Source organism: Pollicipes pollicipes, unplaced genomic scaffold, assembly GCF_011947565.3.
Source record: "Pollicipes pollicipes isolate AB1234 unplaced genomic scaffold, Ppol_2.1 Scaffold_7231;HRSCAF=8579_pilon_pilon_pilon, whole genome shotgun sequence".
In the NCBI taxonomy this organism is placed as follows: domain Eukaryota; kingdom Metazoa; phylum Arthropoda; class Thecostraca; order Pollicipedomorpha; family Pollicipedidae; genus Pollicipes; species Pollicipes pollicipes.
The window spans coordinates 33,775,109-33,799,855 of record NW_023597034.1 but is presented as its reverse complement, the minus strand read 5'-3'; the positions used below and the strand labels follow the sequence as shown (position 1 = coordinate 33,799,855).

The window sequence follows — 24,747 nt, the reverse complement described above, 5'->3', positions numbered from 1 at the left end:
GCCAGGGGAGCGAGCGTGTCGCTCCCGTGCCAGCAGCCCTGGCAGCCGGCGCCGCCCGAGCGACGCAGCACGCCGGCCGCCGCCGCTAACGCCTCCCCTGCCGTGCGTTTCAGGAGCGGGTGTCGGCGCGCGAGCCGCCGTCCTTCTACCTATGCAAGCTGCGTACCTACCTGGACCCGAAGGCGTCGCGCAGCCACCGGGTGAGTGGCGGCGGGGGGCGCGCGCGGCCGCGCGTGCCGCCGCGGCTGGCAACGGGCGGAGAGAGCCGGCGGGGACGAGTTGGATCGGACTGGGACGGTCGGACGTGGGCTGGGCAACTGTCACGCGGTCTGCGGGCGGTGGCCGGATGTGTGACGCTCGGCCTGAAGGGAGTGGAGCGTGGCGGTGGATGACGAGGAGAGTCGGGCTAATGCTGGCTGGCTGGTAGTGGGAGCGTGTGCTCAGATTACACGGTCGATGCGGGCGCAGACTACCGTCCTCGAAACCGAAGACATTGAGTGTTCACTCGTATACCCCCCTCTAATGTGAGTCCTCCCTCCTCCTCCTCCTCCTCCCGTCCCGGTCCGCCGGGTGACGCCTCGGCGCTGGCGTGCACCCTTGCTCGGCTGCAGCCGGCGGTCGTTGACGCCGGGCGGAGCCCGTCACCTGCCGCCGCCGCCGCCGCCGCCGCCGCCGCCGGTGTCGGTGTGCGTGACAAACGGCCGCCGGCTGCCAGCCTGGCGGCGCACGCCCGCCGCCGTGGCCGCGGCCGGCTGCTGCGGCGGGCGCGCGCTGCGGCCGGACCGCCGACGTTCCCCGGCCGCGGCGCCGGGTGGGTCGGCCGCGCCGGACGTGGGCCCGACCGTCACGGTGCCGGAGGTGTCGCGTCGGCTCCCCGGGGAGGGGCGGCGGGGTGACCTCACCGGACTCGCGACGGGGCCGTGGGGACGGCACGGACGCGTCGCCCGCTGCCGACCGCCGGTGACGGGAGCGGCGCGCCGTGTTTGTCCCGGGCGCACGGCGACGTGCTGCGGGCGGCGGGTGGCACAGAGTCATCCGCGCCAGCCAATTGGAGGCGCTGAGTCATAGCCGGCCGGCCGGCGGGCGGGCGGGCGGGCGGACTGGGGCCGCGGCGAGGGGGCAGCGGGCCCGCGAGGGAGGGTGCTCAGAGCTGCGCACGGCTCCGAGTGCAGCTGCCGTCAGAGCAGATTACGCCAGAACTGGTCTTCGGCTATTTAAATTGGCACTAAGCTGTTGGCTGGCTCTGCACAGTCTTGCGAAAAACCAGGCCTGCTGTGAATGTTGGGCCCTTAAACTTCCCATGTGTTTTAAAGGGACTAGACCTACCGTAGAATGGTTGGTGCGGTGAGTACGTCAAAAAATGCGGCACTCTCCACTGCTCCTTTTCGTTTTTTCTCATGTGTTATTGCATCTATGCTATCACAATTCCGCAAAGCGTTAAGGTTAGCATGGTGCCTATGTGAGGCCTGGGCGTGGTAAAGCCCAGTAAACTAGTAAAGCCATTACTAGAATGTGCTGATTCCATGCGTTACTTGTCAAGGAAAGCCACAAGGTTGGCAATTCTTCCGTTGCTCAGAATTTACGGTGCTTGCAATGGTGCCTTTCGGAAGCAGAACTTCCTGCTTGTCTAGGAACAGTGTCACGAAAAATTATCTACTTTGCCTGATCTCTTTGATCGGCTTCGCCTTATGTTCTAAAGACTATTCAATTACTGTGATCATTATCTTATTAAACGCTCTTCAACGTGCCGGAATATCAAGAGTTTGTCCCCCTTAAAAGTCAAGAATTTCTGCGTTTCTTGTGTTGTGAAAATAAAGAACACTCCTCTGTTTTGCTTCTTTTCCGTGTTAGCTTTATTTTGTCGCAAGCAACACTGAAAATTAAGCAGCCGGCATCGAAACATGGATGATACCAAATACGGTCATTGCGATGATGTCATAGCTTATCACTGCTGACTCGCTGAACCTCGGAGCCGCCGCCGGTCCGGTGTGTTTAGTGTCATGCTGATGCGTCATTTCGGGAAGTTCGGCAAAAAACAGAAGTAATTCATGCTCAGAAATGTGACCGGCAAAACCGATCCTCGTTCAACGCTATGAAAAAACGCATCGGCACGAGACAGGCATTGTTCTGTGACTTCTTTCGAAAGAGTGCAGCTAGTTAAGGTTGATCACGCTATATCCAAGTCCAGCTGATCCGTATCCGATTCAATCCGATACGATCTTCGCCAGACAGGTGGGCCGCACAGGCTTCCTGCTATCTCCCGAAACTTATAACGAAAACTGCTTGTCACGAAATGGTATCTGGCGGCTCGTGTGAAACTGCATCAGATAGGTGTCATGGAACATCTGCACGGGTGAGGTTTGGTGAATCAAACTCGGTCGGTCGGCGAACAAAGTCCGCAAATTTTGGCCCTTTCTTGCATGTGGAACCAGTTGCACTGCGCCGATGTGAAAGGTGTCATTACATAGCCCGTGACATGGCGAATCGTACACAGATAGTTGTCCATCGTTGAACGTGACCTGTGACGTGCTAAATCACGTTATATAAGTCCCACCGCGTGTGTACACACCACCTCGTTATTACCTGAACCAAGTGTTTCCGCTGTCCGCTGGAGGGCGTTTGTAGAACGTCACTGGGCGTCGGTTAATGAGACGTAGGATATGACAAACGAGGTCATGAAAGGTCACAATTGTTTTTATCAAAGGTTTTGTGACGCTGCGCATTTGACCCGGTCTTACCGTGACGATGATATCCGGCAAAACCATGTTACGGAATTACCTTATGTGCCATAACGTATAGGAAATCGGAGTACATGAGTCTTTTAGGACTGGTATACTCTGACGGGCATATTGAATCGGGCACCTAAACACGAAATACTGCCCACAGAAACTCTGGATAATTAGGCTATCTCCTGGCCCATTAAAGGAAGGAGATTCAAATTATCACAGATGTAACCAACAGCAGAAAATTGCGTCATGTGCTCCTCGGACGTAAGGTTAGGAAAGCCTAGGAAACCCCTCGGAGCCGCTGAGGACCCTCATCCGCCGAAGATTCAGGGAACCCCTACACCTATGCACGGCACGGGCTCCGTGGACTCGGGACCGCCATTCGCCACTGTACCCTTCCCAGTCCTCGCGTGCTCGCGCTGCCCGCGTGCCGTCGATGTGGTCACCCTCAAGCCTACTCCTCGCAGTCCGCGCGCACGGTCGTAACAGCGGAGTCGCCGCACCCGATCATCATCATCACCCTGCGCGCCGCGTCCCAGCCGGCGATCGCGCCGCACGCAGGCCCGATCCCCGTCATCAGCCCAGCCCGGGATGCGCCGCGTTCCGGCCGGCGTTGCCTGCGTGTGAGCGGCACCTCCCGGGGTCGGCTGCGGGGCGGCCAGCCGCCGGCCTCCGAGGCGACCCGAGCGCGTGTGACCGGCGGACGGCGCCGGCGGAATGTGGTCCGGGGAGCGCTCGCCGCCGCCCGCCATTTACATGAGAAAGCGCGTCGGTCGGCGGCGGTCGCCCGCGCGGTCGCCGCCCCTTGCAGGGCGCCCCGGGCGGCGGGCGGGGGGTCGGGCTCCCGCCGCGCGCGGGGCTGGAAGTGAGGGAGGGGAGGGGCACCTGTTACCGGCGCACGGCTCGTCCGAGTCGGTTCGCCGCTGAACGGGAGCCTCGGGTCAGGTCCGTGGGGGGCTGGCCCCGGCAGGCGACGGTAGCGCCCCTCTCCCTCCGGCCCGCGCGGTTGACCCGAGCCGCCCAGCGATCCCCCGCAGTTGTTATCTTTGGCGAGAGGAGGGCGGCGGCCGCTCCGGCGGTTTTTGCCCCCAGCTGCCGGCTATTGTTGCCAGAGGGTTTTTGTGGCGCCCATCCGCCGTGTCTTCGGTCAAGTGACTTGCGCGTCTTCGGCCCCGGTCTCTTCCGCGTGCCTCGGCGCTGTCCCGGCCCACTCTGCTTTGTGCGAGACGCGTGCCTTAATGTCGTAAGTGTGTGCACAGTGCGGAGCTTGAGTGCGTGCGCGCGCGAGCGCGCGCGTGTGACACGTGTGCGTGCATGTGCTGGGCTGCGTTTTCACCCGTGTGGTTTTGGCCGTCAGAAACGGAAGTTGATGGGAGATTCAACATCGACACAAGTGCTGCGTGACCTGGAGATCTCGCTGAGGACCAACCACATCGAGTGAGTACACCTGAGGGCGGGGAGAGCGGTAGGGCCTGATACCCTCGAAGCCGTCTCGTTCCCGCTGGCCTTGGCTGGCCAGTGCAGAAACCTGCAGCTTCACCTACACCCTCCGTACGCTTATTACGACCGGACTCGTCCGCAGATTATCGTTGCGAGCGCCGGACGTTGCTGTCTAATGCTAAACGTCGTCGACCCCGGCGGCCTTTCTCCGGCACCTCTCGACCTCCGGTGACCTCACGGCGAGCCGTTGCGTGCCGGCCGGCCCGTGATAACCCGCGGCCGGTGCCGCTGCCATTCCCACGGCCGCCACGACGCCGAGGCGCGCGCGCGGCCTCGGGTGAGCCTCGCCGGTGTCCGTGAACACACTGCCGAGGTCGCCTCCCGTTGCGGGCGGGGCCGTAAAGCGGCGGCGGCGCCGCGGGCGGCGTGCCGTCTGCTGCCGCCGAGGCGCCGGATGCGCCCGCTTCCGGCGCGGCACGGCTGGACGGCGCGGCGCGCGGTCGCCGATGGCTGCGGCGGCGGCGCTGCGCTGTGTCGGCCGGCGCGCGGCGCGTTGGGCTCGCTCCGTCGCCGGGCAGTACGAAGCTTCCTTTCTTCGCAGCTGCCGCCGACCGAGAAACGCGGTCGAGGGAGGTTCAGTCGGTCCGCTCCAGTCGGGCGCAGCCGGCGGGCGGGTACCCCTCCTTCGCGCACCGTCTTCCAGGCGGTGGGGGTCGGTCGGTGCCGGCGGTGATTGTTGCCATTCGGTGGTGACCGAGACGGCCTCCGGGACGGCACGGCGCGGGTCGCGGGGTCAAGGAGGCCCTGGCGCTGACCGGAGCGGGCCGACCGCTCGTGGGCTAATGACGGATTAGGTATGCTGTTGTACGCATGACAGATGAGGCGACACGCTGGCGGGCGGTCTGGAGAGACGTACACAGTCCTCCCGATGGTGCGCGGGACTTGGGGTCGCTGGATGTGAGGCGTTTTGACAGACAGCGTCACGTCACGCGTCTCCGCTCACGGAAACAAGCCTGGGTAAACTGAAGCAGTGCCCTGGGCTGCCATGCAAGACATCGACCAGTACCGGCTTATGGTGACAGCGTTGCGTGAATTATTGCGCGGAGGCAGCTTCCTCAGTCCCGAGGTATCAGTCTCGGTGTCCTCAGTCTCGAGGCCTCAGTCTCGGTCTCCTCAGTTCCAACGCCCCAGTCTCGGTGTCCTCAGTCCCGAGGTCTCAGTCTCGGTCTCCTCAGTCCTGAGGTCTCAGTCTCGGTCTCCTCAGTCCCGAGGTCTCAGTCTCGGTCTCATCAGTCCCGAGGTCTCAGTCTCAGTCTCGGTCTCCTCAGTCCGGAGGTCTCAGTCTTAGTCTCAGTCTCGGCCTCCTCAGTTTCGAGGCCTCAGTCTCGGTCTCCTCAGTTCCGAGGCCCCAGTCTCGGTCTCCTCAGTCCCGAGGTCTCAGTCTCGGTCTCCTCAGTCCCGAGGTCTCGGTCTCGGTCTCCTCAGCCTGGAGGCCGCGTCACCAGTGGTCTCGCCGCTCGGACACGGCGCTGGGCGGCCTGTCAGCCCGAGACGGCGCCACGGCCGGCCAGACCAGAGACGACACTATCGCCACCGCGCCGGAGGAATGCGTCGGTCCGCCCAGGCCGTGCCGGCCGGCCGGGCGGCGCCGCCGCTGACGGACGGCCGCCGAGCGGCGGCGGCGGCGGCGGGACCGCCGCTGTTTGTCGGCGGGGGAGGCCTGGCCGCTTCCCGGTGTGCAGCGCCCGCTGAGACAAGCGGCCCGCCGCTGCCGCCGCCGACCGCCCCGCGCGCTCCCCCGCTCGGCAACGCCCTGTTTGTTATGGTTAGGGCCGGCGGAGGGGCGGCGCCGGCGGCGGCGGCGGCGGCGGCGGCGGCGGCGGCGGCGGCAGCGGCGGTCGTCGGGCGCTGGCGGCTTCCGGGCGAGGGCGGCGACCCACACCGGCGCTGGGAACCCGCTCGCCCGCCGACGACGCGCGGGCTAATTCATTAGCGGCGTCCCGGGACGGGCCGCGGGCCGCCGCGAGCGCCGTGGCCGACGACGTGCGGCGTGGCCGGCGCGCCGCTGCGCCGTACAAGTATCCCGACAGCGTCGGCAGCCGGGCTGCACCGGCGACACGTGCTGCTGCTACTGTCGTGGTTTTCAGCGCACCGCCGGCGGCGCGGCGGCGCTGAACCGTGCACGGCGTGGGTGGACATTTGAAGAGGGACGGGCTGTGCGCCCCGCGCAGGAGGCGGTGCGTGGCGGCCGCGGGACGACGACACGCGCCGGGAATGTCGCCGAGGCGGCGGGCGGGCTGCACGCGCCCGTGCAGGAGGCTGGCCGGACCGCCACCGGCCGGGCCGGTTCCGGGACCGTGCCCTGGTTGTGACGGGGTCGGGTCGGCGGGGCGCGTACGTCGCCGCCGCCCGCCTCGTGCCGCTGAACGGTACACCATTCGCCGGCCGGCCGGCGATCTTGCGACGCCTCGGGAGCGGCCCGGCCGGCGGCCCGGTGATTTAAGTGGCCGCTTTAAGAGGTGTGTCGTGTTTTTGTGATCGCTTCCGAGCAGGCGCTCGATATAGGGTGCCGGTCGCCTTGTCAACGGCCGGCACCGTTACGCGGCGTCGAGCTGTGAGGAGGCCGTTCGAGGCCCGCCCTAGGTGCTGCTCTTCACGCTCTGTCAGTCATCAGGGCGGTGAGTGGAATGTGAAGATGTAGCGATTAAGCGCCTTGTTTTCTGATGAGGGATGTACGCGCGCTGTGATCACCGATGAATGAGTGGGATGTTTGTCCGCGGATCCCCAGCCGGCCTTGGGTGCGTTAGCGGCAACGGTTCGGCTCTGCGCGTGTTGTCTGACCGCTACTAGCCAGGCAGTTCTGGCGGTATTTTCCGGCCTGCCCGCTCACAGCGACCAGCGCTCGTGCCGCTCAGGTGACCCGTGATATGCAGATGGATGTCGTAAAATTTGGCATATAATCCCGCGGCCAGACCAGTTTTGCCTGCATTCGAAATGACGTCGTAAAAAAGGTCTATTGGCGGGATTCGAACCGGCCGACGTCAGGTCGTGATGTGTGGGTGCCGCCTGCCGCGTGCGCCAGGCGGCGGCCGACATCTGGAGCGGCTTGGCAGCGGCGCGACGCACGCATCGCTTCATCGCTGGCACGCCCGGCGGCCCGTCTTTGTCTGGGCGCGTGGAGGCGCGCGGCGCGGCCGGCGGTCCATCGAACTCGGCCGCGTGCCGGACGGACCCGCCGTCGCCCTCCGCCGCGCCGCGCCGGGCTCCGCGGCGCCGCGGCGTGCCCTGGCCGCTCGCCGGACGGCGCTGACCCCGGCTCGGGCGGCGCCCGGCGCAGGGTGACCGGCGGCGGCACCGGGCCGGCCGGCACGGGAAGAGCGGTGCGTCGTCCGGCGCCGCTGCGCCGGAGCCAGCGGTGACCTCTGCGCGAGCGCGGGGAGGTCGGGCGGCGGCCGGCAGCCGGGTTGGAGCTCGTTAGCTCGGCGGCTGGGACGGAACGGACGCGAACGGACGCGTCGTCAAGGCCGACGCTCATTGTGAACGGCGGCCGGCCGGCTGGCCGCCGGGTCCGCCGCTTCCTGCCTCTGCGCCGCGCCTCGGCCTCCGGTGTGCGCTGCCGGCGACTGCGGCGACCGGCGGCGGCTGGCATAGGGACGATGCCTGCTGATCGCGGCGGGCGGTGTGGTGCGCCGCGCCGGGGTCGACGGGTGCGGCGCCTCTGTCTCGGTGATCCCGTTTGCGCGGGGAGAAGCAGCGGTAGTTGCTACGGAGTGTTGGCTCTGTGGTAGCCGTGGCAGATTCCGCAGTACGTGTCGGAGCCTGGGCGGCGCGTTTAGCTGCCACCATTGCCAAGTACGATGGCTGCCTGAAATCAGAGCCTGGCAGGAAAGGGCTTAAGTATTGTGCCGACCCGGACGGTGGAAACGGTGTCAGAATTGGGACGATAAGCGCTGCCGAGTATGAGCTATGATACTAACTTCGTCGCCGTGAGGCATCCAGAACTAATTTCGCTATAAGGCGCCTGTTTCACCGGTTAAGTGTGAACATGGGTGAATGTATGCCTCTTAAAGAAAGATGTGGACAGTTTTTCACCGCCAACCGCCGCAAATAACTGACTGGAACCTAGCTTCATAGCAAGTCCTATATTATGGAACTGCAAAAACACGAACAACTTGCAATCGTTTGTTAAATTTGTGGATATTCTTGTGGGCGGATTTGGTAATTGGTAGATTCTTGACTTTGTCTCATGGAACTAGGCCCAGGTGATCATTTGCGTAGTGCATCTGCTGAGCATTCCCGGAGTCCTTTGTCTTCTCTTTTGGCCTGCTGCTTGGAATGCTCCCACAGCCAGGTGGACAGCGGGTGGATTTTGCGTGGCGTAAATATCGACATGGCGTTGATCGCCGCGTGGAAGGTCGACCATTTCCAGTCACTCGTCGGCTGACCTCGTACCGATCGGACCAAGAACCCTGGTACCGTGGCCGTCGCGTCCAGTGCCGTGGACTCCAAGTCTAGTGCAGTTTCTTTCCCAGGCTGCGGTTCTAAGAGGGCAAGCCGCAGCACATACGCACGTCAAATAACCTTTATTGTTTACAAATTTAGATGGAAGCTGTTCAACTGTGACGGTTTTTACGTCCCGTGTTTGGTGGTATGATGCTTGACAGAGGTTACAGTTATGCTAGTGATAGCCCCTCCGCGTAGCCTCTTTGGTAACATTGTTACATAAACAAATCCTGTGGGTAAGCACGGACGCTTTGTTCTTCGCGCCCTTGCATTCCGTCAATACCTCCCATCGATCTCCATCTGTTTACGAGGCTCCCTCTCAGCCGTTTATGCCATCAATCATAACTGTGACGGGAGGGTAGGGGAAGTGTGCTGGCTAGACTTTAAGCCCCAGCTACTAGATTGCGACCGTGTCCAGTTCCTATGCGGTAACTTCTCATTCGTGTCGTGCTCTTCCGACCGGTCCTGCCGACCTCAGCGTTTCTGACCTGAGCCTTCTGACCCGAACCCTTCCTTCCCGTCCTACCCATGCGTCCGTCCCGCTGTCTTTCCCACCCCTCCACTAGTCCCTCCGTCTGTCCCATCCGTCTGTCCCATCCGTCCGTCCCTTCGTCGTCGCTCGGGCCGACCCTCCACCGCTATCTCCCCGCGCGGCTCGCTCGGTCCACCCGCCTCAGTTTTTGCTCGGCCGGGGGGCGCGGGGCGCGGGCCGCCGCGCGCGCGGCGACGCCGGCGGGGGAGCCGACCGCGCCCTTCGTCGCCCTCGACGCGGCCGGCCTCGCCGCTGTGATTCAGCGGCCGGCCGGTAGGGCGGGGCGCTGCCGGCGTCGCTGCGACGGACCAGTGCCGGTGCGCGGACAGCTGACGCCGACGTTCGCGGCGTGGCGCGGCGTGTGCAGCGGCGCGTGCGGCGTCGGCTGTACCTCACACGCGATGGGATGGCGCGTCTTGGGCTCAGGGGCGGAGCTGTCCGCCCTCGTGGCACTGAATAGGCAAGTGAGTGGTTTAATGTTCCACTCACTGTTCCTCCATCCGTGGTTTAATGTTCGGATTGGTACTAAGGCCGTGATTGGCCTTTTATGATCACTGCAGATTGATAGGAAGACGGTGTACGACGCATCCCTCCATCCAATTATGACTGGAGTGCTCGGAGACGGCTTACAATATGTTTTGAGGCCGCCGCGGGATCTGCAAAACCTTGGCTCTAAACTTGTCCTTTTCACAGGCAGTTGTAGGAGCGCTCGACGCCGTGGAAAGACTTTAATCTACGCTCATACGCAGTAGGACATCTGTTGCGACGTGGGACGAAGGAGTCGATTTTAGGCGTGATTTTCATCACGCAAATGTTACCCAAACCGAAGAGAATGGAGGACGCCAACGTTGGCAACCATTGGTAGAAAGACTATTAATGCATTGGATTGTCTTACTTCCGCATGTCAGGGGATCGGGGGTGCACTCATGTTTAGCGTTTATGGCATTTGGCTGGCTTTAAATCTGCGAATGTCTGACAGTGGTAATCGGCCAGCTGTGTTGTTTTCAAACAGTTTGGTTGATTTATGGTTGTGGAAGTGCTGGAATCGACGCTTATGTATGAGGTGAATACTAGTCTCAATAAACTGGGCTAACTTGGGTTTATTTACCGTAGTTGGGACCTTTGGAAACAACGCCTCTATGTTAGGTGGATGCCTATCACAATAAGCTGGGCTAAGGGCTTCTATAGTTTTCATTAGCCTATCTGCTCGGTTTAGCTCACATCATGTTCCAGTTGTAGCTGATTTCGGGAAGTGAAGCACGTATAGCTTTCCAGTCTATTGCTGGGTCGCCAATGGCTCTGACAGCATCAGTGTCGTTTAATGATGTGTTGACGGTATGTTTTACCATGTCGTCGAGCTGATTTCTCGTTTGTGCCTTTTTTGGCTGCCTGTATCTGAAATAAGCATTTTTACAAACGCCAAACAGACGGCATTGTCTCATCTCGCTGCGATGTCTGACGGCCGAAATTTGGACAGGTTGCTGGCCTCCCATGATCTTCAGCTTTGTTGGCAAGTTGAAAAGTGTAAGTTTTCCATGTTAATTGAATGGGCAGATGAAACAGCCGTGATATTGCAACGTTGCGGAGCCCCGTCGCTTAATCGTGCAGCCCGCATTGAAGTACTGGAAAACATGGCAGCGTTAATTTTACAGAATTGTTCCACCTGTTGCTAAAACTTTCCTAGCGGTGTAACTGATGGCTACAGAGATATAAGCCCGTTCAAAGTGTTACCGACCGGGCCGAACTGAGCTGCCGAGCCTGGCACATTTCCGGCTGACAGTCGTCACGAACGCCCGGCCTGTGGCTTTGCTCACAACAGCACCCCTGCCCACACCGATCTGGAGGGACGGCACCTGTGGGGCAGCCGATCCAGCCAGCGTGGCCTCACGGCCCCGCGGAGCCCGGCCTCGGTGGCGGCCGCCGTCCAGTGAAATCCGCGGTGCTCGCGTGTGGGAATCGGCCGTGCCGTGCTGTCGGCGGCGTCGACCAGCCGCGGTTTTCTCCCGGCCGTCGCGCTGTCGGGGCCGGCTTTCGTTCGTGCCGTCACGAAGCGTCGGCCCGGCCCCGCGATGGCAGTCCGGCGGCCTCTTTGTTCGTCGGTGGCGCGTCCTTGGCGGGCAGTTTAATTGAATGTCGCAACAGCGCTGGGAGCCTACGGCGGGCCTGTTGCGGGCTGGCGAACGCTGGATGCGTTGACTCAGGGCTGCTGCCCCTCCCCCCTCCCCCTCCCCCTCCTCGCTCCCCGCCCCACGCAGCTACGCGCGCTTGCGATTGTCTCTCCCGTCGTGTTGCTGGTTGGCAGTTTTCCGGTAGAGTTCGTACAAGTCGGAGAGTATGTGTTGTGGGAATCTTAACTGATATTCTACCTGACTCTCAGTCTGAAAGGCTCTCCTCAGGCGGGCTCTTTCGGAAGAAAAACGTGCTTTCCCGCTCGCGTTACCTGGCTGGTCGTAGCACCCGGTTATCGCCTGGCTAGCGACAACCCATCGTCGGCTCCCATTTCTCCGGGATGAAGTGGCAGGCCTTCCCCGCCGTCTGTGCTCGCTCCCTGCCAGCCGGCACCCCAGCGTCAGCTCCGGTCCCATCATCACGGCATGGCAGGCCGGCCGGAGGGGCCGCAGCTGCCGCTGCTCCCTCGTCGGGGCGTGTCTGCACCACTCAGGCCGCCGCTCCCAGCGGGGCGTCCGGCACCGGCGGCTTTAACGCGGACGGGTCCCGCTGGGGGGGCGCCGGCTTTTAAATCCCGCCAGCGGAAGAGCGACACGAGGAAGGTGGCACCCGGCTGGCGACTGCTCACCGACAGTCGTCTCGCGTGCCGCGTCTGGACGGCGCGTCGTTCGCCTGTTGTTCCAGCGCGCCCTCCTCGCGCCCAGTGAGGCCCGTCCGTTCCGGCTGCGCCTGTCCGTGACGCCTCCGCCGCCCGAGGGAGGGGAGGAGGGCGAAACCGGCGCCCTCTGGGGCAGGAGGTGCCCGCCCGTGACCCCTGCCAGTCACGGGGGGGGGAAGAGCTGCCACCCGGCCCCGCCCCCTGGCCGTGTCCCTCCGCCTAAGAGGCGTGCGTGCGGCCGCCTCTCCGTTCCGCTCGGTTCGTCGCCAGGGGGCGTCGGTGTATGCTCAGCGGGCGGCCCGGTCGGGCAGGTGGCCGGCCAGCGCCCCTCGGCCGGCACGTGCCGCCGCGGCGCGCCCCTCCCTCGCCCCCCGCCCCGCGCCATGGGTGGCGCGCGGTAGCTGCGGCGTGCTCGTGGGGTTGTACTACACGCGCCCGACGGCGACCGCGGCACGAGCGGGGTCGTGGGTGGGCCGGTGGCGTCTCGAACCGGACGTTCGCGCTGATCGTTCAACATACGACACGGCGGGTTTTCACTTTGCATCGGGCCTTGAAAACGGCGGCGCTGGCCTGAATCGCCGCCACCTGCTTACGACACAGACCACGTCGCGGTAGCGGGCCGGAGAGCCGGTGGTGCTAGTGACCCTGCTGCTCAACCCATCCGGAAGAAATCACGACCGGGAACGGCCCGGTCCCAGCGGGCGTGGGCCGAGCTGCAGCGCCGTCTCGGCCATTCGATCGGCGATCGACCGCAACGGTTGGCGGCCGAACTGCCGCTCAGGTGGCGCGGGCCGCCCGGCCGCCGGCGCGCCCCACGCGGCACGGGGTCGGGACGCCGGCTCAGGACACCGCGTTTGCTCAGCTGAGGCGCCGGCGGGCGGTGGGCGGTGTGGACGAAGGTCCGGTCGGTGTCCGTGCTCTGCGCAGGTGCGCGGGGGTATTTTTGCGTTCTGGTTTGCTTGTCACGCCGAGCCGGTCGCAGCATTGCGTTGTGAGGTCGTGAGAGGCGTTGCATCTGCCGCATGCGGTTGTGCCAGCAGTTGTTACGTACGGCAGAGCTCTTGGACCCAAGTGATGAGTATGGTGGACCGGTGGACGCGCTCGGGCACAGGCGTCAAGACGAGTGATGAAGGACACACGTGTGAAGCGAATTCCCCACATCTCGCCCACACCACCGCATACCATCTCGCCACATTCCAGACGAGCCTGCGGTGGTTGCAGTACAGGCACGGACAATGTAAATCCTCCCAAGCTGGCGGAGCCTTTTGGTTATTTAGTTTCAGTCAACATCCGTAGGGCTGATGTCAATGTCGTAGGAACGTGGAGGGGGCGGGGAAGGGTACGTGAGCTTAGCCTCCGCCACGTGCCCCAGTTTCCCGTGTCCCGAAGCGCACGGTGTCTAAACCCGGTGGCACGTGCGTCTAAGTCCGACCGTGCGTGTCCGCAGATGGGTGCAGGAGTTCCTGAATGAACACAACAACGGCCTCGAGGTGCTGGTGGACTACCTCACTTTCCGACTCATGCTAATGAGGTGAGAAACACTGCGGCGGCGCGCCCGCGGGCTTCGAGAGGACCATCTGCGGGGGAGTAGAGGGATGAAGATCAGGCGTGACCTGTATTCGCATCTGGAAGTCAACCTTTATGGGTGGGGGCTGATAAGACGAGGTGTCCGGTGTCGGCGTCACAGGCTCCGTTCAGTGCGGATCGGTGTGGCCTGGTAACATCGCCGGCAAAGGCCCCTGGGATGCGGGAGCATGGTGAGCGTGATACACTGGGCTGGAGACGGACGGGCATGGCGCCGGGCTCTGCTCTGATGCCGGTGAGACGGACGGTCATGGCGCCGGGCTCTGTTCTGATGCCGGTGAGATGGACGGGCATGGCGCCGGGCTCTGTTCTGAGGCCGGGGTATGCACCTTTTAGTATTCGAGTATTAGGCGATGCGACAATGTCCATAGTCAATGTTTCAGGCTGTGTGGGTACTGGCTGCTCTTCACGAATGATTGTGTGCGAGGGTTTGCCGGGACGTTTTGTGAGAGCGTGCTGTGACTGTGACGTCGAACTGGTTGTGTTCAGCTGGCTTCAGGACAGCTGCTCGTGGCGGGTCTAATTTGGATACGTCGTATTCGTTGGCGCACATGGCAATCACGCGTAATCGTGATCGATTTTCACTCAGATGAAGGTCATTGGGGTCTGTCATAGATATCATCTCGCCCACAATGGGCTTGATCGTCCGTGAAATGCTGGCATCAGCCGTGCCTGGGTGTCATGTGCCATTTTGCATCCCGTTCCCCCATCATCCCCCTTTCGACCGCCGTCCCCAATTTCAGCCGTGGCGTTGATTGTGCCGTGCCATGGACTGATCACATCAGCACTGTCAAAACCATGCGGCGCTCGCTACGCCTGCACCATCCCCGCCGCGTGTCCAGGGGAGGTCAGACGATCCGTGGCGGCACCCCCCCCCCTCCCTCCTCCCCCGCTCCCCCGTCGCCGGCCGACCCCAGCTGTCCTGCCCTGTCCTGGCCGCCACGCCGTGGCCCCGTGTGCGGCCCCGGGGCGGCGCGGGCGCTCGTTTGAAGCTGGCGCCGGTGATCGGCGGCACCGGTTGGCCCGGCTGACCTCTGTGACCCCTGGCGGCGCCGCCGGTAGTGCCGCGCGATGGACGCGAGCACTGGTCGGGCTCCTCGCGGCTGATATGCGGCGGATGTGGGTGCGGACGGATGAGACCCGATGTAATCATCTGGACGACTTCGTGACGCACGTGGTCCGTGTGCAGGCCGATGCGGAGTTAGCACAGCTGCTGCAGCTGTTGCTAGAGCTGCAGGTTGATTCGTTTGGGGGTGGGGGTGGGGGGGGGGGGGGGGGCATAGTCGTGTATGTTCGCCACAAAACATCCATAATGTCACCATCATCCATCGCGGCACCACTCTCACTCATGACATCACTCATCACACCAATACTTACCACGACACCATTCATGACCTCACCGCCCGGGAGTGCTGACGCCTCCCCCACTCCGGCCTGCTCCGTTGACGCCTCGCCGCCGGCGGCAGACACGAGCAGCGGGTGAAGCAGCAGCTGGAGGAGGAGGCCGAGGAGCTGGAGCGGGGCGGCGCCGAGCCGCCGCGGCCCGAGCGGGAGCCGCCGCCGCGGCTGGAGCGCGCCGCCTGGGCGCGCCAGAGCTTCATCGACCAGATGGACACGCCCAAGCTGAAGCGAGCGTCGCGCCACATCGCCAAGCTCAACATGGGCGACACCAAGGACGACATCCACGTCTGCATCATGTGTCTGCGCGCCATCATGAACAACAAGGTGGGTGGCCGCTGGCGTCGCGCGGCGACGGCGCGGCGACTGTTTGCGACGGGCGCGGTCGGCCGCGGTCGCTTCCGTCCGGAGATGGGCCGGCGGCCGCTGGGCCCGCTGCCGCCGCCGCAGGCCCCGGGCAGCGTCACCCTGCCCCCCCCCCCCCCACGGCCACATCCGGTCGCCCCTCTGCAGGCGTCGGCGGGGGGGGGGGGGGGGCAGGATGTGAGCGGGTACGTGATGGAGCCGGCGGGCCCTGCCATGCGGGTTGGAGCCAAGTCGTTCCCAGCGTTTACGGCCGTTTTACACGGCTGGTGGGGACGGTCATGAGCGGTCGGCTGCTGGCTGTGGCCCGTCCGACGGCTTGACCTTCGGCGCGGGACGCCAGCGTTGATGCTGCCCTTCGGCAGTGAGCTGCCGGCGTTTGTGTTGGCCTCCGCCTGGGAATCGCGGGCACTGGTGTTTACCTCCGAAGTGAACCTCAGCGTTGTATGGCGGCTCTAGCTTTCGTGTGTCGCGAGCGCTGGTATCAGCCTTCAGCGGGGAATGGTCGGAACGCGTATTGACCTTCAGCTCTGAGGCGGACATTGGCGCTGGGCCGCGAAGTGGACCTTCAGCTTGGTATTGCTGTTTTGAACTACTGCTGACGTCCGGCGGGCCAGGGCTGTCCAACGCCTGCCGGGGCTGCACGGCTGCCTGCGCCCAGCTCTGTCAGATCGCTGTCAGGTGCTGCCCGGGCGGGCGCCCCGCCCTTAACACCGGCTCAACCGGCGCCCCAGCGCACAGCGCGCGCACACGTGTTCGGATCGGCGGGCCGGGCTAAGAGGATGCGGAGCCCGGGGGTGCGTGGTTACAAGTAAACGAGCCTTTTAAGCGCTGTAAGGTGTCGACACGGGATCCGTTAGTGCGCCTGCTTGACTGTCCCATTAAGAAATGAACTGCCAGCTTCGATCAGGCTGTGGCGGCCCCCGGAGTGGAAGGGCGTTTGACGGCGCATTAACGACATGCTAATTAGGAGCGGCTCGATAGCCGCTGCTCCGTTTTCGGCTCATCGACCGGCCTGGTGAGAGCCGCCTCGCGACGACTCCGGACTCGTCCGCGGGCCCGGTGTCGGCTCGCTCCGCGGCCCGGCGGATTGATAAAACAACGTCACATCTGCTCTATAACACTTTGATTATTCCTTATTCAAATGATTGCTGCTTGATTTTGGGTGTGAATTATGCTTCTCAAACAGATCGGCTAGAAATTTTGCAAAAAAGGGCTGTGCGTGTGATAGAAAACGTGTACCCTCCACAAAGCGCCGAGCCAATCTTTAAACGATTCAAAGTTTTGAAATTATCGGATATCTCTAAATCCCAAATGTTAATTGTGATTTACAAATTTCTAACGTCACAGCTTCCTGCATCATTCGATTTAATATACAAGCTCTACGAATTGAATAAAATGGATATGAGATACAACATGTAGGCGAACCTTTCTCTATTCGCAATTATAGACTATTTACAACATCTTGCCCTAGCCCTAAGCCGTGGAACGATGCTATTGATTTCATATTTTCCTAGAATGATTGATGCATCAAAAACCATCGTTAAGAACATCATCTGCAAGCGTTTCGTGAATACATATTAACGTAACCAACATATTTCAAGATATTGCAATTTTTGCCCTGCAGGTATGTAACTCACGTCATATTTAACCTCCTTTATGCTCCATAATGACGTTTTGATATAGTCATATTCATACACTCGTACCCAAATTCATGGCGCTGGCTCCGGGAGTTCTTCCAGCAACAAGCTCCGCTTAGCTGGGTGGACTCCCTGGACATCCAGCTCAAAAGCCAGCACGAAAATGACCAGTTAATTGCCCCTCTGACTTGTGTGATTGTACAACCCGTACTAACATTGTGAATGAGTGGTTGATCTTATTCGGGTTGGCTCTAGCGGGCTTCATTAGATGACTTGGGCTATTACTAGTTCAGGCCTTCTTATGTATTATTTGTCCTTGCCTATTGCATGACACAATTCCTGCCTGGTCCGCAGGCACCTCTTCGCCTGCTTCTTTACTGTGTTTCCTTCGTCCCAGCTGGGAGTGCCGCAACTTGATCTTATGTTTTCTGGTATTAACGTGCGGTTTATTGCGGTCACTGGGATAGAGGGAGGAGCACTCCTGCTCACCTGTTCTTTGGTAACGGTATAGAATAAAAGGTCGCTGCCGTGACCTCACGCGGGGCCGGGCCGCGGCGGGGTCATGTCGAGCTGGACCCTCCTCGGACGCCTGCCGTCGGTGACCGTCTGGTGCCCCCCCCCCCCCTCCCATGAGGTGGGCTGGCTGCGCCGGACACGCCACGGTCCTTGGTGCAGCTGGGGACGCCGCGATAGCGGAAGTCGCGGTGGTTTTCAGGAGCGCAGGTGTCCCCAGCGCCATGGTGTACGGAGTTCGGTGCGCGCCTCATGAGATGTCCAGGAATGAATTGTTTGGTCCGCCGATGATTTGTAGAATGGCTAGCCTCGCGTTAAGAGTGCCGCTCGTGCTTACTTCCGGTCGGAGCAGGCTCAAGCTAATCAATCAGCTTAGTGGTTTTTGTGGACACGGTTGTGGAAATGTAACGTATGAGGGCTCTCCAGTTGACCTGCACTAGCACGAATGATGGCCGTCAAACATGTGATAAAACATCCGTAAATCCCGTACTGCAGGAACGTCTGTGCGAAAGATCGCTTTGGGAGATCAATCATCCACCTACATTTGTTACCGTCTGCCATTAAAGCTCTCACTGTTTATTTGTGGCGTGCGTTATGCGGTTGCTGAAAGAAAGTACGGTGTGTTTGATTAATTTACATTTCGCGATTTCATCAGGTTACAATAAGGTTACAATACGAACGCGGGATGCGATCAGAAAGTGGATGGTTTAATGGTTTAATTACGTCACGCGTGTCACCGGCTGTGGAATCTCTAAGCCGCTTGTGATCATTTCGTCGCGACTGGGCTGCGAGGTAGCCTGTCATCAATGTATAATGCCCCCGACATTCGCGGCTCTATCTTTCAAAGTTCCGCCGCCTGCTGGGTTCGTTTTGGTGTTTACGCACCCAGATGCACTCACGCACCTTCCTGTTCCAGTTCGGCTTCAACATGATCATCGAGCACCTGGAGGCCATCAACAGCATAGCGCTCAGCCTCAACCACAAGAGCTTACGGTGGGTACCGCCCGTGATCTGGGAGTGCTGCGGATGATCTGCGGGTGCCGCAAGGAGTGCCCTGGGTGCCCTGAGCACTCGGATCCCTGCGTGGCTGAGCGGCGATCACTCATGCGGCGGCGTCCGGCGGCGCCGGGCTTGCGACGTCCGCCGGTGGCTGCGGCTTGTTACGGGGCCCTCCAGCCCGATGACTTGTTTGTTGAGAGCTGGCCCGCTGATGGGCGCCCTCACGGCGCGTGACGGCGCGGAGACCGCCGAGCTGCACTGATATATGACCTGTTGATTGGATGGCAGGGCCATTAGGGGACCCTGGGACGGGGCGAAGATCAACTGACAGGTGACGCCACCCGTGGCGCCGCGATGCGCTGTACTTGACGTGACGGTCCGCCGGGTCGGCCGGTGGGCTGGCTGCTCGGTAATCCGACGCGCACGCCGTGCACGGGCCCGGCTGGAGCGCCTGCGGTCGTCGCCTGGTGTTTGTCGAGGATCAGGTCGGACCGGCGCCTGCCGTGGTGGCGCGGCCGGTCAGCGTGCCGGGCCGGACGCCGCCGCCGGGCCGCGCGACGCGCCGACCCGAGCGGAGGGTCCGGCGGCCGGGTGGGGACGGGGAGCTGGGGCAGGGCAGGACGGCGGCGGTCGTCGCTGACCAGGCGGCGAGACGAGACGAGACGGCGAGGCGGGGGATCGGTCATCGCCCCGGCCGTGCGCTCAACAGCCCCCTGTTGACGCTGCAAAACCGACGCTGCAGCCCTGCTCCGCCTTCACCACACAGCAGAGCGGCCGCCTGTTTGGTCGGACGCCCGGCGATGGACGCGCCGCCAGGGCGAACATGTCGCATCGTCCATCCGCCCCGCGCCATGACGCGCCGCCGGCCGGCCGGAGCCGTGCCCGGCCCTGGGGCGGAGCACCGCCGGCCGCGCGGCGGCGGACGCGCTCCGGCCGGCGCCACCCACGCGGCGGGCCGCGCGCTGCGGCCACGGAGGCCGGCCGGACTGGCCAGAGGAGCGGCGGCACCCGGCACCACCCACGCGGCAGGCGCGGCCGCGCGGCGTCGCGTCGGCCGGAGAGCACCCGTCGGGGGCACGGCTCCTCGAGGGTGTGTCGCTCCTCGCGCGGGGGTGGAAGAGGCTCTCGTGACGCGACGAGAACGCGAGGAGAAGCGGCCAGACGTGCCGAACGCGTATGGTGTAGTCGTCGCCGGCTCTGTCGTTACAGTGTACTGCGGGACGTATTTGTGGCACAAGGCAACCTGATATTTTTGTACGCGCTTTGGCCAGCCAGGCGCACTTCTTCTCAGAAGGCGCTGGACCTGGGTCATGCAGGCGAACAGGCCTGCTATGCAGTACGTCATCTCTCGACTAACTGTTGACATTAACCCGACGGCTGTTTAGGTTCGGCCGCGACGAGCGCTTACTACGCTCTTAACCAATGAGCCTCACAGAACTGGGTCAGCGCTACTCGCTAGCGTCTTCAGCCGCGGGCCGGGTCAGGCGACGGCGCTGCGCACGGACAAGCGCCCGCGCAAGCGGGCCTTGCGCCTGCGGGCGTCCTGCGGGCCCGCCGCCGCCGGCCCAGGGCTCCGGCGCCTCAGCCTGCTGACACGGGCGGAGGCGCCCCGGCGCCCAGCCGCGGCTCCGGTCGGCCGGCGCGGTGCCGTGCCGGCGGCGGATGCTGCGGTCGCGTCGTGAGCGTCTGCTGAGCCGGCTCGGCTTAGCGCGGTGACGTCACGGACGCCCGGGCGGTTGCGGCTGACCAGCGGCGCGGGCTGCCGGGGCGTCCGCGCCGTGGGAGCGCGGTGACGCCCGCTTTCTCGGGGGGGGGGGGGGTTCGTGTCTCCGCGATGGCCGCGGGGTGTCGTGCGAGTCCCCGGCGCCGAGCTGCGAGCGAATGCCCCGTGACCCGCGCCGGTCGTGCCGCGCCGACGGGTTTTCCCAGACCGCATCCGCGACGTTCGTGCTCGCAGTGGCCACAGCGCGGGCACCGGAACCCCGGCTGTCACGGTCCTAACAGCCCGGGTGGTCGCCGTCCATCACTATGGACACCTCCCATCTCGCGGGGGGGGGGCGGGGCGCCTCCGTTGCTGCCGCTGACCTTGCTGCCCGTGCTGCGCCGGCCAGGACCAAGGCGCTGGTTGCTGGAGCTTCTGGCCGCCATCTGTCTGGTGAAGGGCGGCCACCAGATCATCCTGGGCGCCTTCACCAACTTCAAGGAGGTATGCTCCGAGGACCGTCGCTTCCAGACGCTCATGAAGTACTTCATCCACTACGAAGTCTTCCACATCGAGTTCATGGTAAGTTAAAGTGCTGGTGGTGTTGTGTGTAGGCGCCAAACATGCGTAACCCGGTAGGTAACTGTGTCATATTTAGGTCTCCCTCTTCGAAATCAGCGTCCCCAGCTCGGTACGTGGTCAAAAGGCTCATTTAATGCGGGTGCTCGGTCGTAACCTGGGCCAGCCTTGGTATAAACTGTGTTCGCGAAACAGCGGGCTATTTTTTCCATGATCCACTTCAGGAGACGCGACCGGCTGCCGGCGTACTGAAAGGCCGCTTACTGTGCTGGCTCCGCGCTGGGGCATCGATGTGCCACAGCATCCGTCGCCGAAAGGCTCCGATCAGTGTGTGCGCTGGGATTCTGCGATAGCAGTACTCGGCGAGTTTGCAGTTCATTCTGCCGGCTCCGGTGGAGCGATCGGAGGGGTGGGCGCCATCCTCTGGCTCGCCGAGCCGGCCTGAGACCCGCCCGCACCCTCCCCAGGTGGCCTGCATGCAGTTCATCAACATCGTGGTGCACTCGGTGGAGGACCATGAAATTCCGGCGTGCACCTGCAGTACGAGTTCTCCATGCTGGGGCTGGACGAGTACCTGAGAAGCTGCGGCACACGGAGAGCGGAGGAGCTGCAGGTGAGAGCGGAGCCGCCTGGCGGCCTCCCGTCCTGCGGAAGAGCGCCGGCCCATCGGTGGCCGCGTCGCGCGCGCCGCTCTGCGCCGGCCCGCCGCTGACGACTTTAGCTGGCGTGCTTTAAGACTGCAGTCGCCAGGCTGCCCGCTGGCCACCTGTCGCGCTGAGCTGAACCGCAGGCGGACCGCCCGGTCGGCTTGCGAGACTCCGGAAGACTCCGCGAGACTCTCCGAGACTCGCGACAGCCTCACTGACGCCGGGTTGCTCGGCCTCGTGCGGACCGCCGCTGACGTCCGTGGTCACCGCATGGTGCCGTCCCGAGGCTGTTCTACCTTCTGGTGGCCTGGGTGCCGTGCTGAACTTACCCCATGTTCCCCGCGTGCTCCTCAGGTGCAGATCTCGGCGTACTTGGACAACGTGTTCGATGTGGGCGCGCTGATGGAGGACTCGATGACCAAGGCCATCTACATCGAGAAGGTGGAGGAGCTGGAGTCGGAGCTGGCGCAGACGCAGGAGGAGCTACAGGAGGTCGAGGTTGGAGGCCATGCAGAAGGTGGCCGACCTCGAGGTTGCCACTGCCGACATCCGGCGCGAGCGGGACGAGCTGCTGGAGAAGATGCAGCAGGTGAGGACGTCATCGTGGCGGACTCCCGCGTGGGTGGGACAGCTCAGATCCCGGAGGGCGTGACTGACGTGGTGAGGTTTGGACCTAAGTGGGTGCAGATACGGTGTCGTAGCGAGGTCAGCGTTGGATGGAAAGGTGACGGTGGCGCATTGGCACTTGGCTGTTGCCGAGGCTCGGTCGCGGGTTAGGTCAAACTGGGAGAATTCGGCGCCCAACTTGCGGGGCTGACCATGCCCTCCTTGCTGACCCTGCCCTCGGTTTACAGTTCACTGAGGAGGTGACGTCGCTGCGCCGGGTGGCCTCTGAGAAGGAGGCGGAGTCGATTCGGCGCCAGTCCATGCTGGAGAGCAAGATCCAGCAGCTGGAGACGTTCGCGCTCACCATACCGCAGGGCTCGGGGCGGCGCGGCCGGCTCCGGCGCCGGGGTGGGCCCGGCCGCCGCCGGCGGCGCGGCCCCGCCACCGCCACCGCCGCCGCTCCCCCGCCGCCGCCGCCGCCGCCGCCCGGCGGCAGGATCCCGCCGGGCGGCCGCTGCCGCCGGGCCGCGGCGGGCCCCCGCCGCCGCCGCCGCCGCCCGGCCAGCTGCAGCTGCCGCAGGACGGCTCGCTCACCATCAAGCGCCGTCTGCAGACCAAGCACAAACTGCCCACGCTCAACTGGATCGCGCTGAAGCCCAACCAGGTGCGGGCGGGCAGACGGGCTCCGCGAGCGAGCTGCGACATTTACGCTGGACAGCGGTGTTGTGCGGTCGGCCACGAGCTCTACCCAGCGTGTTTGGACTTCGTGTTGATTGGTTGCTCGTGTGATCGAGTCCAGTGCTTGGCTTGCGGATCGGCACGTGATGTACCGGCTTCGACGTGGAAAGGCATCAATGCTTGGGCCGATCGGTGTTTGGTCTCTGTATGAACGGTAATACGAGGTCCCGCTCCTGGGTGGCTATGCTGCCGTTGATTGGGACCGGTGGGCTCCGGTGACCTGACCCGGCAAGACACCCCCCTCTCCCCCCACCCCCCACCGCTGACGCCGCTCGCGCTCACGCCAGGTGCGCGGCACCGTCTTCAACGAGCTGGACGACGACAGGCTGATGAGCATCATCGACTTCGCCGACTTCGAGGAGAACTTCAAGATCGGCACCAGCCTGCTGGCCAATGGCACCCTGGACAGCCGCGACGGCGCGTTCGGCACGCTCGGCAGCAAGCGCTTCAAGCGGCCCGAGAAGACCTCGCTGCTCGAGCACAACCGGCTGAGGAACATCGGTGAGGGCCGGGCCACGGGAGGCGGACGGCTGTGGCGCGCGCGTCTGGTGACCGATGAGACTTTGAATGGGCCGGAAGATGCCAGTGGCTGGAAGTCACGTGATTCATAGCGTTTGTGACATGGTGTGGCGGGCGTGCCGTGACTCACCCGGCAGTGTAAATGTTTAGAAAACGGGCTCATCTCCCAGGCATGGTGTCCTTGTCTGGCAGCGCTATGCCGCGGGCTGCGGCTCGTCTGCGCTCTTCGCCCGGCTTGGCCCTGAATGCTGTGCACCCATTATTTGGAATGGTCCGCCGCTCTTTGGCGGTGGTGGACGAACCAGTGGCCTCCGCGAAGCCTTGGGTCTCGGTGCACGCTGAAACAGGCGTGTACTTAATGTACTGTTCGGAGGGGGGGGGGGGGGGTTAATCTGAGATCTTATCACCAGGCCGACGGCGAGGTACGTAACGAACTCCCCACGAAGTAAAAAACTCGAGCCGTCCCCCCAATCGTGTTTGGAGAGCGTCACCCAGCGTCCCCCCCCCCCCCCCTCTACACCCCCTGGCGACGGGGTCGTCCCGGCCGGCCCCCCGCCGGCCATGACGCCTTCCGCGCCGCGCCGGCAGCGATCTCGCGGCGCAAGCTGGAGCGGCCTGTCGAGGAGGTGGTGCGCGCCATCAACATGCTGGACCTGAAGACGCTGCCTCTGAGATGGTGGAGCTGCTGCAGCGCATGGTGCCCACTGAGGCAGAGGTGGGCCGGCGCCGTTTGGTCTGCGTGATATATGTATATATATTTTCTTAAGTATATAAGATCTAATGCTATATATATATACATATATATATATATATATACATTATATGTAGATATGATCTAACATGACACATATCTCATTTTTACTTGCTTTTTTAGACAATTATTCAAATTTCTGAATTGTTTCCCGACGTCGGAACGGTTAAAGAATGGCGTCTATGTTGTCTTGTAAGGGTTCATTGGCTCTGCCAACCTCATCAGACAAAAAGGCGCAACTGTACACGCAGTGTAAACATTCTTGATTGCGTTGGCTCGAAACTATATTTCGCGTCCAGTACTCAAAACGGGTAATTCGGTTTGATGAAAGCCTGGCATCATGCCCTAGGAATGGGCACCTCGTATAATGACGAACACGGGCAAAGTCTTTGTCCGGCTTTGTCACTTGCCCCACCGCCCCCATTTTACGCTTGTGTCTATGTGCGAGAGACTATCCATCCCACAAGCACATGCCACACATCCATCGTATCCGGCATATCCATCCATCCGTCCATCCATCATCACATCATATCCATCTCCGTCGGGCTGCCGGATCTTTATCCCGGATATAAACGGCTCCAGCCCGTCCAGTTTCACTTTTTTGCGTACACTTGGACGGTATGGTGGTAATTTTCGCCATTGCGGGTCGAGACAGTGCTCTCCACGAGGCGTGCTGCATG

General features: G+C 62.8%; 1 pseudogene; it reads left to right on the top strand.

The window, feature by feature from the left end:
- The window catches only part of LOC119110037 (formin-like protein), a 35,237-nt pseudogene extending 10,821 nt beyond the window's left edge, over positions 1–24,416 (top strand).
- The last annotated feature ends 331 nt before the right edge of the window (positions 24,417–24,747 follow it).